Source organism: Balaenoptera acutorostrata, chromosome 6 (genome assembly GCF_949987535.1).
Source record: "Balaenoptera acutorostrata chromosome 6, mBalAcu1.1, whole genome shotgun sequence".
NCBI classification, from domain to species: domain Eukaryota; kingdom Metazoa; phylum Chordata; class Mammalia; order Artiodactyla; family Balaenopteridae; genus Balaenoptera; species Balaenoptera acutorostrata.
In genome coordinates, this window is record NC_080069.1 from 120,214,104 (window position 1) to 120,230,484 (window position 16,381).

Here is a 16,381-nt window from a genome sequence, read left to right on the forward strand (position 1 = left end):
GGCTCAGGCATAACTCCGCTGGGCCTTCAGCTCCTGCCTCTCCCCCTGGGGACTGCCATGCCCCCTTGGCCTGAGCTTGGGGGTGCTGGGCCCCCCAAGGAGTGCACCTCTAACACAAGCCCACGCAGCCAGCCCTGCCCACCTGTCATAGCTGCCCCTGCTGAGTTATAGGTTACAAACCCCCTGGCCCAGGGCAGGGGAAGGACAGCCCGAGTGTCTGCTCTGTGCCCAGCAGTTATCGAGGCAGACTGTCCCTTCCCTCCGGGGTGCTCAAGTGATGGGAAAGAGCGAGGAGTGGGGGACCCATAGGGGGAGGGGTGGCTCAGGGCTGTGTGGCGGGAGCCGGGGCCTCCCAGATGCCCCCAGCTCCTGGCACCAGCTCTGTTCTGCCCGGAGCCCCATGGCTGAGCCCTCAGCTCAGAGCTGACAGCCATGCGAATCCTGTCCCAGGCTGGCGGCCGCCCCTGGCCGGGAGGGGGCACTGAGCCACCCGGAGAGCTGGTTTGGAGTCCCCATTCGTTGTGGATGGCATCACGGTGCCACCAGGAGATTATCTACACCCGGCTGGTCCCCGGCAGCCGGCCCCAGCGCCCCAAAAGAAGGCAGCTACCTATTAAGGAGAGTCCTGGGAAGGGGGCCAGGCGGGAGGAAGGCTAATCAAGCCTCCTGATTGTAATCATCTGAAGGTGCTGGCCTTCATGCAGACCAGGGCCTGCCTCTGCGGCTCAGCAGGGCTTCTCCCTGCTGGGACCGTGCTGGGTAATGTTCTTTCGACATAACTCTATTTAAATTCACATTTCCATCATCCCCCAGAGGAGCCGGCAAGAGAGCTGAGCTGCATGGTGTAAGCCAGGAAAGGATTAGATGGGGTGGGTGTGATTTTTTTCCTTTTATTTTCCCTTAGTGATGGAGATGAGGTTATAGGGGGCGGCTGTTCTAGAATCCTACAGCGTCAGAGTCAGAGGGCCGTGAGAGGCCATCCAGCCTGAACCTCCCCCCAGCGTCCAGATGGGAAACTGAGGCCACAGGGGCCCTCAGCACACACAGCAGAGCCCCCTCGCCGGCTTCCTTCCCTGACTAACCCCGGGGCGGGTGTCGAGGAAAGGCCCAGAGCCCAGGTCTTTGCCCCTTTGCTAATTGGCAGGTGGGACAACTTCCCTCGAAGCCGACCAACATGCCGACCAGCTGAAACCCCCCAGAGACCCAGCCCCTCCCCTGCTGTGCTGCCGAGTGAGCTCGTCAGTCACCTTTCTCCGGAGCACAGCTGGGGCCCCATTTCCTCTGCAGGAGGCCCCCAGGGCCTGGCAAAGGCCAGGGCGTCCCAGGAGCGGAGGAGGGGGCAGGCCCAGGCGCAGGGCCAGATCTAGCAACCAGGAACGTGGCTCCCGGGGGAGGCCGAAGCCTGATAGAGGGCTGAGTATACAGGAGACGGAGTGGGGGGAAGGGGGAGGAGGCAGGGGGAGGCGGGGAGAGGGGGATTCAGAGAGAGGAGCCGGCCCTCCCGTCCTTCTGCTGCCCACCTGGAGGGCGGGGGAAGCGTAGAGCCGAAGACAGGCGGCAGCAGGGGAGAGGAAGTTAGCTGCGTTTGGGATGAAACTCTTAGCCTTATGAATGCCAAAAATGTTCAAAGAAGCATCTGGTTTTGTTTTTTTCAATTTCCCCCATTATCAACAGCTTGGGTGTTGCGGAGAGGGCTGCAGCCCAGCCTGGATGTCCCCACTGCCAAGAGGCCTTGCCGCCCTGGTGACGGCGGGTTGTGTGCGTGTGAGGACCTCTTCCTCCGAGCAGCCCGTGGGACCCACAGCTCAGCCAGTCACGTGAGGCTCAGGAAAGCTCTTCACCTCCGAGGCTCCTCGTCTGAGACCCATAGGAGGGGGGTTTTGGCTTGTCCTTAACTGGACTCCAACCCACTGGGATGTACTGGGTTCTCTCCTCTAGGGTGAGCACATTCCATCCAGGGCGGTGGGCGGCGGGGTGGCCTCCTGTGTGGATCCCAAGGCTCTGGGCTTCTACCACTCGTGCCCAGCGTGGGCCCTCTCCTACATTTTGGACCAAAATTTTGTCCCGTTCCAGGGCCTGTGCTGAGTCCTGACCCAGGCTCAGAGAGGTTGAGACACCCACCTATGGTTGCACAGCCAGGCAGTGCCCTCATCACTACCTTGTGCTGCCCCCTTTTGGGTGTCCCTGTGACCAGGCTGATGGCCCCAGGGAGGTGCTGGGTAGAACCTGGACTGAGAGTCAGGCACTTTGCATTCTAGACCAGTTGCCTCCTCAGCTGTGCTCCGTGACGTCTGTCCAGTCACATCCCCTCTCTGGCCCCAGTTTCCCCATCTGCTAATCAGGTCTACCTCTTAGGACCACTGCGGAGGTCAAAGAAGACAAGGGCTGTGAAGTCAGTCTGCGAAGGAGTTAGTGAGTCACACACTCAGATGCTATCGGGGCAGGCGGGTATGTGAGGTGGCCCAGGGAAGGGTGACTGGTCGGGGGAGGGGACAAGGGGTGTGCCAGTTTCCTCCAGCAGGTCTGCCACCTTCTGGCCACCTTCTGTCCCTGCAGCGGGGGCCAAATATGAGAGGTTAATGCGGTGCTATGTAGGCAGGCATACACGGTTTCCTGTCCCTACCTCACCACTTACCAACTGACCTTGATCTTGAGGAGGTGACTTTGCCAGTCTGAGCCTCAATTTTATCATCTGTAAATAGGATGATAACACAAGAAGCCACACCTCCTTGGGTGGCCATGAAGATGCAGCGAGATAAGGCTCATTGACTCCTTAGGACAGGGCTTGGCACACAGCGAGGGCTCAATAAATTTTGGCTGCTGTTGTTACTATCATTGTTACCACCACCACCATCACAACCATTACCACCACCAACATCATTATCACTACTATCACCATCATCATGACCATCAGCAACACCATCAGTACCACCATCAGCACCACCACCAAGATAACTACCAGCATCATCACCATCATCACCACCACCACTATCACCATCATCACAACCACCATCAACACTATCACCATCATCACCACCACCACCATCATCACCACCACTATCACCATCATCACCACCACCACCATCACTACCACCACCATCATCACCATCACCACCACCACTATCACCATCATCACCACCATCACCACCATCATCACCACCATCACCATCATTATCACCACCATCAACACCACCACCATCATCACCACCATCACCACCACTACCACCATCATCACCACCACCACCACCATCACCACTATCACCACCATCACCACCACCACCATCATCACCACCATCACCACCACTATCACCACCATCACCACCACCACCATCATCACCACCATCACCACCACTATCACCATCATCACCACCACCACCATCATTACCATCACCATCACCACTATCACCACCACCACCACCACCACCATCACCACCACCACCATCATCACCATCACCACCACCACTATCACCATTATCACCACTATCACCACCATCACCACCACCACCATCATCACCACCATCACCACCACTATCACCATCATCACCACCACCACCATCATTACCATCACCATCACCACTATCACCACCATCACCACCACCACCATCACCACCACCACCACCATCATCACCATCACCACCACCACCATCACCATTATCACCACCATCACCACCACCACCACCATCACCATCACCACCACCACTATCACCATCATCACCACTATCACCACCATCACCATCACCACCATCATCACCACCATCACCACCACACCTCCCCATTACTTTTACACAAAAGTCCTCATTCCCCCCCTTTCACCCCAACCCTACTCTCCCCATAGACCATCAGGGACACCCCCAGGGCCTGGGCTGAATCTGATGGGCCCTTGAGCATGAGAGCTCTCTACCCAGCTCACAGGGCCCGGTGTTAATGCCTTGATGATCATCCCAGCTCAGGCCCGCCCAGTGGGACCTGCTTATGAAGCAAGGGCCTATCTTTAGCCCAGATTTCCTGCTGGCCTCCCCCCGCCCCCCCACCCGCCAGTCAGCCCCCTTTTCCATAAATTATCAACATCAAACCTAAGAGGGCTCACAGAGGACCAGGATGGGGTAAACCATGGACATGGCTACCCCAGGGCTCCAGCCCCAAAGGCACCTGGAAAAGGGGGTGAGACAGACTCTGCAGGATACGATTTGGCCAGGAGCTCAAGGATCCTGCCCCAGACCCTGGTCACCCCACCCCAGAGGCCCCTGAGGGAGATTGGTTCCAGGGACGATGATGGTGAATGAGAGGTGAAATGGGACTTGAGTGTGCATCCAATTCCAGAAGGTTCCGTGGAGAGTTCTGCCTAGTCCTGAGCAACTCGGGTCTAAACTGCCCCGACTAAAGTGGGCTGAGAGGTGGTTCTGACCCCCAGGTGTCCACCCCAAGTCTCTGCCAGGAAAGGAAAAGTCAGTTCTCACCTCAGGCTCTAAGAAAAGGGGTATGAGAATCAGGGTGGGGTGTGGTTGGTCTGCCCTCCCTGGGGCCGGGGCCTGGACTGCCCACCCAGGCTGTGACGGGAGTAGGGGGCCCTCAAAGGCCGAGAAGAAGGAGAGGAGAGGGCTGTGGTCATGGGCTCTGACAGCTCCACACAGCTCCCTCAAGCATGGTGGCCCGGGGGAGAGGCTTCCTCTGGACCCTGATGGGAGAGCAGAGTGAGGGTGACCTCCTCTCCCCAGAGGCCAGCAGTTGGGATCTTGCCCTGGAATTGTCTCTCAGCTCACATGACTGGTTGGGAGGGCTCAGGCCAGGGCAGAGAGAACAGGTGGCCTGAGGCCAGGATGGGCTCTGCCGTCCACAGGGCTGGGGGCCCTGGGACCAGTCACTGAATGGGAATCTCTAGCTCCTAGAATCTTCCAACTACTGAATCTGGGGACCAGAGGATCTTAGAATCATGAAATCATGGGCCTCCCAGGATGTTTGGGATAATTTTTTTTTTAAAGAGAGATAACAAATGGCAAAGGAATTTGGTAATTCTTCCCAAACGTGAGGACGGCTGATTGCTTTGTGCCGTCTTGGAGGGTGGGTGTGGGGTATCTGGGAGGGGGTGGAAACACAGAGGGGGCTGGGGAGGCTGCCAGGACACCTGCTGCTTCCTGAGTGAGAGCCAGAGACTGACACCCACTCCAGATGTTGCCAAGCCCCCCTGCTCCCACCTTCTCCTGCTAACTCCCATCCCTGCTACTGGGTCCCTGCTAGCCTGGGATGTGGCTGGGACCAGGAGGAGCCCCCAACCCAGTGCCCCCTCCCCCAGACCCAGCTACACTTTCCCCATCTTCAAATGAGGTCTCTGGATTCGATTTTAGCTGCAACGCTCTGTTTAAATGAGATCTCTTAAGGAACCCCGCAGTCTAAGAGCAGAGTTGTTCTGGGTTGGGGGGCACGGGGTACTGAAGGCCCCTGGCCCCCTCCTGGTCTCCCAGTTTCCTCCTTCAGCCCCTCCTGCCTTCAGCACCCCCAAAGCCACTCCACAGAACCTGAGATTGTGAGACGTCTTTAACCCCTGGCCTGGATGGATGCTTTGCAGGCGTAACACCCAAACTTCTGCACATTGGAAAGCCCTTGGATTCTAGGACAATGGGTGAGCTCCTCAGATTCCAAGGGAGCCTGGGCTCCTTGCCAGCCTGGCCGTCAGCTCTGTTCGTGTCTATAACCAGCTGAGCAGGGGCCCCAGATGTCAGCGGGTGGAGGTGACTGAAGGAGGTGGGAGTTGGCGTGTCTGCTCCGAGGAAGGGGCCCTTCCGAGGGCGGACCTTGGGACGCTCGGGGCTACACAGTGCTGCTCTGGGACCCAGGGGACCAGGCCTGGCCCAAAGCAGGTGCTTAATAAATAGAGATTGAATAACTGGCACGGAAGGGGGTGGCCCATCTCGCATCGCGGCCTGAAGCCAGCTTCCTGGGTGATGCCAGGAATCTTACAGTGGGGCTTGCACCCCTTGGGCATTGGGAGGGTCAGCGGGTGGGGGTGGTGTCCCCCGAGAGCTATCAAGTGCCCTCTGTGATGTGTCCTGAGGGAGAGAGACCCCAACAGGGCGGGAACTTGCTTGGGGGTCTGACCTGGTCAGGAAGGGTCCCCTGAGGAAGCGACAAGGAGCAGATGAGATGGGAAGGCTAACAGGTGTTACAGGTGAGGAGAGGAGGGAACCAGGGCCCTGTGCTGGGGTGGGGGGGGGACTGTGGGGGAGGGGAGGAGAGGGGAAGGGTGTGTAATGGGGGCTGCAGGGCAAAGGGAGACTCTGTGTCCCCTGCAAGCCCCGCTGGGGAGAGAACCGGGAACTCGCTGATGGTTTTAACCAGGGGCTTGATGTGATCAGCTGGCGCTTCTGGAAGTCCACTCTGATGGTGAGAGGAGACGGACTGGGGACCAACCAGGGGCTGCACAGGGGCCAGAAGAGGTGCTGGCCACTTGGATCAGCCTGGGGAGAGGAGAGGGAGTGCGGAGGACAGAGCTGGCAGGGACTTAGGAAGGACAGTGTCAGAAACAGGTGAAGGAGAGGCGGGCGTCATGAGTGACCCTCAGACTGGCATCTGGCCCAGGCATTTCAATGACGGGGTGCTATTCACTTCAACAGGAAACCCGGGTGAGAACCAGGCTTGGTGGGTAGATCTGAAGCTTCCTACTGACACAGTGGGTTGGGGGAGCCCTTGAAGCATTCCATGCGGCAAGTTAGAGGCCGCAGTTAGAGGCGGTTAGAGGTCCAGGTGCCGGACTGCAGGTGCAGGTCGTGTATCATTGCTGCACGCGGGGTGATCATGGGTGCAAGATCCCGGGGCCGAGTCTCAGGGACTCCTAGCTTGAGAATCCTAGGTCGTCATCCTGGGCAGGCCGCCTGCCGCTTGGCCGAGGGGAGCTTCCTTCGTCAAGTGGCCGGTATGGGACATCAGTAAGGACAGGTGGCCTCCTCGTGGGAAGCCCCCAGGATCTGGGTGGCTCTGAGTGTCGGCTGCAGCCACAGAGTCGTGTGGATGGTGGGGAGTAGTAAAGTGAGTCCTGTGGCTCACGTGGCTTTGTCAGAACTCACAGCTGCCAGGGCCATTTAGATGCAAGAGAGTCGGTAGCAACCCTTCCAAGATGCCGTGAATCCGAGAATCTGTGACCTCTGATTCTCAGACACTGATCTCAGAGTCAATGATTGGGACCCATCACAAGCAAAGCTCCCGGGGGGCCGTCCCTGTGCCCCTCTCCTAAGGATGCCTCCAGCTGAACTTCCACCCTCAGCAGTGGCCCCTGACACTAGTGGGGGGTCAGAGGATGGAGGGAGAAGTGGAGGGACGAGGGGCAGGCCTCCCGCATCTGTCCCTCAGGCTGGGGGCTGCTTGGAAAGGGACCAGGCAGCCTGAGTTGCGTCCCTGCCCACGCAGCCCCTCAGACATCCTCATAATATTAATATTATTAATATTAATATTAATAACGAAAGGGCCTGCACTTGGCTCCAGCAGGAGCTTGGAATGCCAAGTTGTCCCCCGCAGACAGATGAGGGAGCACTTCGGCTGGCTGCCGTGGGCAGGGCCCCGCCCCTGGGGGGCCGTCTGGGCCGTCTTTAAGAATGCTTTGTTAAGCCCCATTAAATATGCATCGTCCCCATGAAACTTTAATGTCCCATTAAAGGTGTCACATTTGTCACCTCCTGGGATGAGGGAGGGTTGAGCTTCCAGTGCTGACATCTGGCACTGGGGACCCAGGCCCAGCCCCTCGGCCAGCGCCTGGGCCTTGGACAAGGCACAGCTGGGAGACACCGCCCAAGGGTGTGGATTGTGCCCCAAACCTCATGCACCCACCCCTGCCCTGAGGATGGGCGTGCTCCTCCATAAGAGTTTCTCCTCTGGGCAAAGCTGGGGTCAGCAAACTCTTCCCGTAAAGGGCTGGCAGTGAATGCTTTCGGCTTTGCATGTACATCTTTGATTTCTTCTGGCAACCCTTTAAAAATATGAACACCCTTAGCTCACAGGCTGGAGCTGAATTTGACTCTGGGCTGTAGTTTGCCAACCCCTGGGCTACCATATTGTGCCTAGAGACGGGGGAGCAAAGGGCTTTGGAATCAGGCAGACATGGGCCAGGGTTGGTGACCTTTGAAATATTCAGCAACCTGTTCATCTTTGTTCCACCAATCAGAACAGGTGCCAGCTGAGCCCTGTTACCCTGCCTGCCCCACCTCTGGGCATCTGTTTTCTCTCTTATTATAAAGTGGGTACACAAACAGGGCCTCCAAAGACTGTCATGAGAATCAGAGATAAGGTGGGAAAACACTGACCAAAGCAAGCTAGGACTTTATACCACAGGCTGTCCATCAGAATCACCCAGGTCCTGAGAAAATTCTGGGGGCAAAACCACAGTGAACGAACAAGGCAAGGTTGTCTGCTTTAACCACATCTGTTCAATGTAGTATTAGAAGTTCTAGCCACAGCCAGAAAAAGAAATGAGAGGCGTCCATCAGAGAAATGAAAATCAAAACTGGAGATACCACTTCACAACCATTAGGATGGCTGTTACTGAAAACAAAACAAAATAAAACAGAAAATAACAAGTGTTAGTGCGGACGTGGAGAAATTGGACTCCTGTGCACTGCTGGTAAAAATGTAAAATGGTGGTTCCTTAAAAAATTAAAAATAGAATTACTGTACGATCAGCAATTCCACTTCTGGGTATATTCCAAGAAAAATATATTCCCAAAAGAACTGAAAGCAGGGTCTCAAAGAGGTATTTGTACACCCACATTCTCAGCAGTATTATTCACAATAGGTAAAAGATGGAAGCAATCTAGATGTCCATCAATGGATGAATGGATGAACAGAATATGGTACATCCATACAATGGAAAATTACTGAGCCATAAAAAGGAATGACGTTCTGATACATGTTACAACGTGGATGAACCTCAGAATCATTATGGCAAGTAAAAGAAGCCAGACACAAAAGGCTGAATATCGTATGATTCCATTTATACGAAATACCCAGAATAGAAAAATACATAGAGACACAAAGTAGAATAAGTGGTTGCTAGAGGCTGGGGGGAGGGGTTGGAGGAGGAGAGAATGGAGACTGACTGCTTTATGGGTAGAGGGTTTCCACTGGGGTGATGGCAAAGTTCTGGAACCCGATAGTGGAGATGGTTGCACAGCAATGTAGAAGTATTGAATTCCATTGAACTGTACACTTTAAAATGGTTAAAACGGTACATTTTATGTTTTGTGTATTTTACCACTGTAAGCAAATACCAGGAGATATCCGGGCTGGTGGAATTGGACGGTGCCGTGTGAGACCCAGGAATCTGGGCCTCTGATGTACAGCCAGGGTTGGGTGGCAGCCACCTAAGGGAGGGGCTTCAGGAAGCGTACGTTTGGAGAGGAAGCTCACGGGTGGGGGGAATAAGACGGTGAGGGGAGCAGTTTCCCTCTAACCCTCTGTTCTGTTGAGCCCTTGGGGCCGAGCAGCGTGGACGCCACCCGCTAAGGCAGGAAGGCTGTGCGGTCGAGCTGGCAGTCTGCGGAGAAAAGGCGGGCAGAGTCCAATCGCTGCTTAGCTGGGTTATGGTGACGATTCATAGACCAGGGTGGCGAAGACCTTTTGCTCCACGCAGAGGCAGGACCCCAGGACCAAGCCCCAGAGATGAGCCCGAAGTGGCCACGCCTGTGCAGGCCCTGAGCGAGGACACGTGGGTTAGGGGCACGGGCGGGAGGTGTTGCTGGGCAAGGGCCCTGGCCTGACGGACGGGAAGGTGGTCCAGAGCACGGGCTGGGGTCCCAGTGCTGCCACCACAAGCTGTGCGACCTCAGATGTGACACCTCCCTCTCCCAGCTTTTAAATGAAGCCGTGAAGGCGCTCTCCTTCCTGCGGTGGCAAAGCTGAGAGGGGGCCGCACCTGGGCCTGGCACGGGGTGGGCACCCAGCAGACGCTCCCGGTGGTGGCTGCAAGGGCAGCCTGCACTTTGCTGCCCAGGCCTGATCTGATGGGGTGCGGCGGGCCCCCCAAGATGGATGCCCAGCTCCAGCCTCCCCTCCCCTCCCTCCTTCAGGGTGCACCAGCCAGGGTAACATTGCACAGAAGAGGCTCCACGCGGTTTCTGAGCTCGGAGAAGGAGGCCTGAGGTCCAGCAATCCGCGGGTGGTCAAGAACACTCAGAACAGCCTCTGAGGAACAGTGGAAGGGACGGGAGATACCTAGTTTCCAAAATTGTTTATCAGTAATCTACACTAGCCAGACAACTCACACATGTTCAAGAAGTGAATGAATGAGTGAGTGGACGGGGGAATCAATGAGTGAATGGCTCTCTGCCCCTGGTGGTGGACATTTACCTTTTTTTTTTTTTATTGGAGTATAGTTAATTTACAATGCTGTGTTAGTTTCAGGTGTACAGCAAAGTGATTCAGTTATACATACACATATATCTATTCTTTTTCAGATTCTTTTCCCATATAGGTTATTACAGAGTACTGAGTAGAGTTCCCTGTGCTATACAGTAGGTCCTTATTGATTATTTATTTTATATATAGTAGTGTGTATATGTTTTTTTTTTTTTTTTAATTAATTTATTTTTATATTTTTATTCTTGGCTGTGTTGGGTCTTCGTTTCTGTGCGAGGGCTTTCTCTAGTTGTGGCAAGCGGGGGCCACTCTTCATCACGGTGCGCGGGCCTCTCACTATCGCGGCCTCTCTTGCTGCGGAGCACAGGCTCCAGACGCGCAGGCTCAGTAACTGTGGCTCGCGGGCCTAGTTGCTCCGCGGCATGTGGGATCTTCCCAGACCAGGGCTCGAACCCGTTTCCCCTGCATTAGCAGGCAGACTCTCAACCACTGCGCCACCAGGGAAGTCCAGTAGTGTGTATATGTTAATCCCAAACTCCTAATTTATCCCTCCCTCACCCCCTTTCCCCTTTGGTAACTGTAAGTTTGTTTTCTATGTCTGTGAGTCTGTTTCTGTTTTGTAAATAAGTTCATTTGTTTCATTTTTTTTTTAGATTCCACATATAAGTGATAGCATATGATATTTGTCTTTGTCTGACTTACTTCACTTAGTATGACCATCTCTAGGTTCATCCATGTTGCTGCAAATGCCATTATTTTGTTCTTTGTTATGGCTGAGTAGTATTCCGTTGTATATATGTACCACATCTTCTTTATCCATTCTTCTGTCGATGAACATTTAGGTTGCTTCCATGTCTTGGCTATTCATTCACCCATTCTTAACGAAGGACTTGGGTTGCTTGGTCCGCCTGCTCCTAGGACTTGGGTGGTAGAAGCAGATTTAAAAATGGAAAGAACAAGAAGGGTCCGTGTCCCGATCTCACCTCTGTGGAGGTAGTTCTGTGGCCTCGGTCACGTCACTTCTCTTGTTGGCCTCCGTGTTCTCATCTGGAAACGGGGTCTCTGTGCCTCACTCTGATGGTCCTCAGGTCCCCAGATGGACCTGGCACGTCAGAAGTTTCCAGAAAGGGTAGCTGCTGCTGGACTAGTGGTTCTCATCGTCTTCACCTCGTTTAACCCTCGAGACCACCCTGGGAGGCAAGAGGTGGGGCCTCCCCCTCCATTTTGCAGATATAGGAACTGAGGCAGGAGAGTGGTGAGCTGGCCTGGGGTGGGAGGTCACAGCCCCGCCCATCCCTCTGACCTCAGGCACTGCTGTCAGGTGGTCCATCGTTCTGTGTCCTGAGCACTGGGACAGGGGGATGGCCACACACACGCCCCTCACCTGAGGACCAAGGACAAGACCCCATAGCTGGGATGACAGTGGGCCCAGGACTTCAGCAGCTTCACCCAAGCTCCCCTGAGGAGGCTCAGACCCCATAGCTCTACTCCCCCCAGCGCCCCGGATCTCCGGTGTCCCCCATTCTCTGGGTGTCCCCCTGTGTCCCTGTCTCTGTTTCTGGGTGTATGTGTCGTGGTGGGGGTCTCAGTCTCTCCCTCTCTCTGTGCTGTATCTCTGTGTGTCTCCGTGTTATGTATTTATCTGGGTCTGTCTCTCTCCATCCCTCTGTCTCTGTGGATTTCTGCCTGTATCTCTCTGTGTCGTATCTCTCCGTGTATGAGTATCTCTCTCTGTTTTCATCTCTGTTAATCTGTGTTTCCCTAGGTCTCTCGTGTCTCTCTGGGTCAGTCTCTCCCCCTCCCTCTGTCCCTCTCCTTCAGTGGAATATCGATCCGCCTGGCTTATTAAGCCTCATTATCTCTCAGAACATTTGCCTTTGAAATTCCAGCAGGTGGGCTGGGGCCTCGGGTAGCACAGCCTGCTCGGGGCCCAGCCGGAGGGGTGCCGGGTCCACTTCCCACTTCCCATTTGTACAGATGCCAGACCAGCCTTCTTGAGGTCTCTGCCAGCCCCTGCGGCTCCCAGGCTGCGGGCAGCCATCGCCTGTGACAGTGACAGCGACGGTGGCAGGGCAGGGCCATTCCAGGAAGAGTCGCTGTAGAAGGGAGTGGTGTGCAGGGAGAAGCAATGGTCCCAGCACCACGGCTGGGGGCTCCCCTGCAGGCCACCCAGGGCTGACCCCCTCCCGGCGTGCCACGGGGAAGAGGCATTGACCTAGGTCTGCGGGCACCGGGGTTCACTGAGGCCCCAGAGCAGCAAGTCCCCGGCTGCTAACACAGCCCGGCTTTCTTCCAGAGCGTAGTTGCACACACCGGGGCTGCGGGGGTGGTCCCCTGCTTCCAGCAGCCTCCCATCGGCCCCAGCCCCAGCCTCTACCTCCTGCGTATCCCAAGGCTGTTTAAATGACAGTCCCTCCATCAGGCCTGGAGGCCGGGGGCATAGCTGTGGCCACAGCTGGGACCATTCAGTGCAGACCCTGCCACCTCCCCGGTGGGACAGGAGGGGCGATCCCCTCCCTTCCGGGCTCAGCCCCACCTCCAGGACAAAGCCCAGACTCGTGCCTGGGGGGCTGCTGTGCCCACCTCTCCAGCCCCGTGTCTCACTCCTCCCCCCACCCCCGCCCCGCCAGGAGCAGTCACCCAGCCTTCCCTACACACACACTACACACAGACACTCTGCGTCTTTATTTCCTCAGGGCCTTTGCACAAGCTGCCCTTCTGCCTAGACCGCTCTTCCCTGCCCGTCCTCAGCAGCTGACTGTAACTCTGGTTGATCCTTGGGTCCGGTCTTCCCTGACAGCCTGTGCCGGCCCCTGAACTTCCATCACAGCCCGTGGCCAAGCACTGCTCACTCTGCTTCCTGCACCTGCGGCCAGAGTCATGTCTGTGTGCATCTCCGTGGTATCCCCTCCTCCGGCTCCACTGGCCCCAAGCGGGCACCCATTGAGGAAGGGGTGGAAATGCTTCCAGAGCTCAGTGTAGGAGGACCTGCCTCTCCGGGGCTTCCTTGGGGACCACACAGCCTTTCGCTGAGCCGTGCTGTCACCTGTGAGCCCTCCCTTCCCAGCTCTGCCCCCGCGGGAGGAGACAGGGAACGGGAGACACAGAGGAAGCCCCATGACGGTCCCATGGTGGGGACTCCCCTGCCTTGGTCCCAGGCAAGTGGGAGGCCGCGGGGGCCTCCCACGGGGCAGCAGGAGCCAGGAGAGCAATGTCCACCAGGCCACGACCCCTGGCCATTCCGGCCGCTCCCACCTTTTGCTTTGGGTCATAAATTCAAATTCTGGACCGGCCCACGTTTCTCACTCACTCCTGCCCAAACTCCAGGGACTTCTGTTCATTGTAATTGATCACGGCCGGAGGATCACAGGTTTGGAAACGTGACCAAGACTTTCTCTCTCAAGCCCTGCCTGGGCTCAGAGAGAAGAGAGAAGGTTCACCTAATGATCCCTCAGGCCGTCACCTGATAGCTGCCAGCCTGGTGGGACGTGGCCCTTCTCCCAAGGTGAGGCCACACGGGCTCTCGGGGTGGGAGCACTCTCCAGTGATGTTGGTGTCACACCTTCGACAGGTACGTCTTCCTGGAGAATGCAGACAGGTGAGTGGTTTCTTCCAGATGTGAAACACTCCACCATCAAGGCCCCTCGGTGGGAGAGACAGTTTCCGCAGAGGGCCAGTCCATTTTAACACCCTGTGAATCTCTCGTGGTCAGCAGTACCAGCCTGGGGGAGCAGGTCCAAAGGGCAGGGCTGGGTGGCCACGGTCATAATAGTAACAACTTCAGACTCTGGAAGTTGGCTCCCCGAATCCTCATAATGGCCCTTGGAGGCGGTATCATTTTATACCCATTTTACAGAGGAAAAGACTGAGGCTTCCACCGAGTTGTCCAGTGACTTGTCCAAAGTCACACAGCTAGTAAGAGGGACTGGAAGGGAGGTCTCTCTGGCTCCAAAGGCCAAGGTCTTTACTACCCAGAACCAGCGTGAGGCACATGCTCAAGGCTGGAGGTCTGGCTCCTGGGGGGCACAAGGGATTCTGCACATGAACTTCAGAGAACACAGACCCTGAGCACAGGGGCACCAGGCGCTGCCAGGACTGTGGGCAGGAAGGTCGAGTTCACGAGGGTGTTGCCCTATGAAGGGCATGGCTCGTCCATGAGAGGGGGCAGGTCTTGGCCTGGGTGTGGACCCCAGGACAGGGGCAGCTGGGTCTGTGTCCCAGCTGGGACAGGCAGAGAAATTCAAATATATCTTCACTGACTCATGGCCACTCGAGGTGTCAACCAGTACAAGGCATTCATTCATTCATTCATTCATTCAGTGACTGTTTAAATGCCTCCTTTGTGCCAGGCACTGGGCAAGACTCTAAGGACACACAGTCAAAAGGCAACGTCCCCACCCGCATGGAGCTTCTGTTCAAGTAGTGGAGGTGGATTGGGAGCAAGCATGGCTTGACGCAGTGGGGACAGGGCCTGGGCAGAGACTAGAGCATCTGGGGAGGGGTGTTAGGGAAGATGGAGGTCACACACACACACACACACACACGCTCACATGTGTGCACCCACGGTTCCTGGGCCCCGACTCTGGGCTCTGAGGCTTCTCCACCCTCACATTTACTGCTTGATACTGCAGAGGCCTCTTAGACGTCTGAGATGCGGCCTGAAGGAGGTGTGAGAGTGAGCTAAGATCGCAGGGACAAGTGTTCCAGGCAGTGGGAACAGCCTGTGTGTGGGGTTTTGAGGGACTGAAACAAGCCCAGATTGTCCCAGGGATAGAAAGGAGCTGGCCTGGGGGTGCTGAAGGGACTGGATCCGGGTCCTGCCGCCCCACTTCCAGGGGCATGACCTTGGGCAAGTCTCCTCTGGCCTCTGAGCCTGTTTGCTTATTTGTGAAATGCCCCATCAGCATGACTGGCTGATAACAAGCCCAGAATTGCCTTGGCTTAAAAGCTCTGGGAGCCAGGCGAATGGAAGCTCTACCATTTGGAGGGAGAGCAAAGCCGGGGGTCCCACACCCACATGTACCTGCTCTGGCCCAGAAGTGGCCCCCTACCTCCCCGTCAGCTTTCCTTTGCCAGAGCAAGCCACACGTCTGCGTCTAACTTCGAGAGGTGACAGCCCCCAGAAGCGGGGTGATGGATCCCACTTCCCAGGGCGTTGTGAGGATGGCAGCTGCCTTGTCTGGAGCCGATGCCCCGTGTAGGCAGGAATGACTCTTCCAGGAGTGACTCCCCGTCCCTGCCCCTCTGTTTCCTCCTCCCTCAACCGGGTGGCTTGATCCAAACCTCAGTCACCCGGCCATACCCATGGGCCAATGGTCACATCATTTACAGAATCGTTTTCTTTAAATCCACTCGTTTGTTTGTTCGCTTTGCCAGGCAAGGAGAGGGGCCCTAATTCAGGAGCGTCTAATTGTCCCTCTGCGCGTGGGGAGTTCTCCAAGTGTGCAGGGCCATATGGGTATATATCCAAGGCTCCCCCAGTGTACCCCCGCCGAGAGTCCCATTGCATAAAAGATACATGAGGCCCTGAACTATATTTTCCATGGTGAGATGTGTATTAGACATGATACAGTGCGTGCGATAGTGAAGGCGTGTCACTTCGGCACCTACAATATGCCCCGTGGCTTCCTAGTAGAGAGCAGGGAACAGAGGGGACGCCGGCCTCTGAGTGGGGACGTGCCAGCCCCAGGGGGGCCCGTGCAGGACAGTGGGTGAGAACCCAGGGCTCAGCGCCTGGCTGGACTGGGTTTGAATCCTGGCTCGGCCACTTTCCAGATGTGTGACTTACAGCAAGTAAGGTAGAGACTTTGGTGTTCGGCCGGGTCCCCAGAGTCCCCTTTACTGGCGCTGTTGCCCATCTGCCAGCTTCTCTGGCTTTGCTGATGACAGTTTGCAACCACTGGCTGGTGGGTGGGTACAGAAGCCCAGCGTGGTCCTCGGATGAGACAAAGGCCAAGGGTACAACCTCGGCTCCAGCGCTCCTCGCGGGATCAGGCTGAGTCCGGGCCTCACCTGAAATCACACCCTTGTCTGCCTTCTCCCC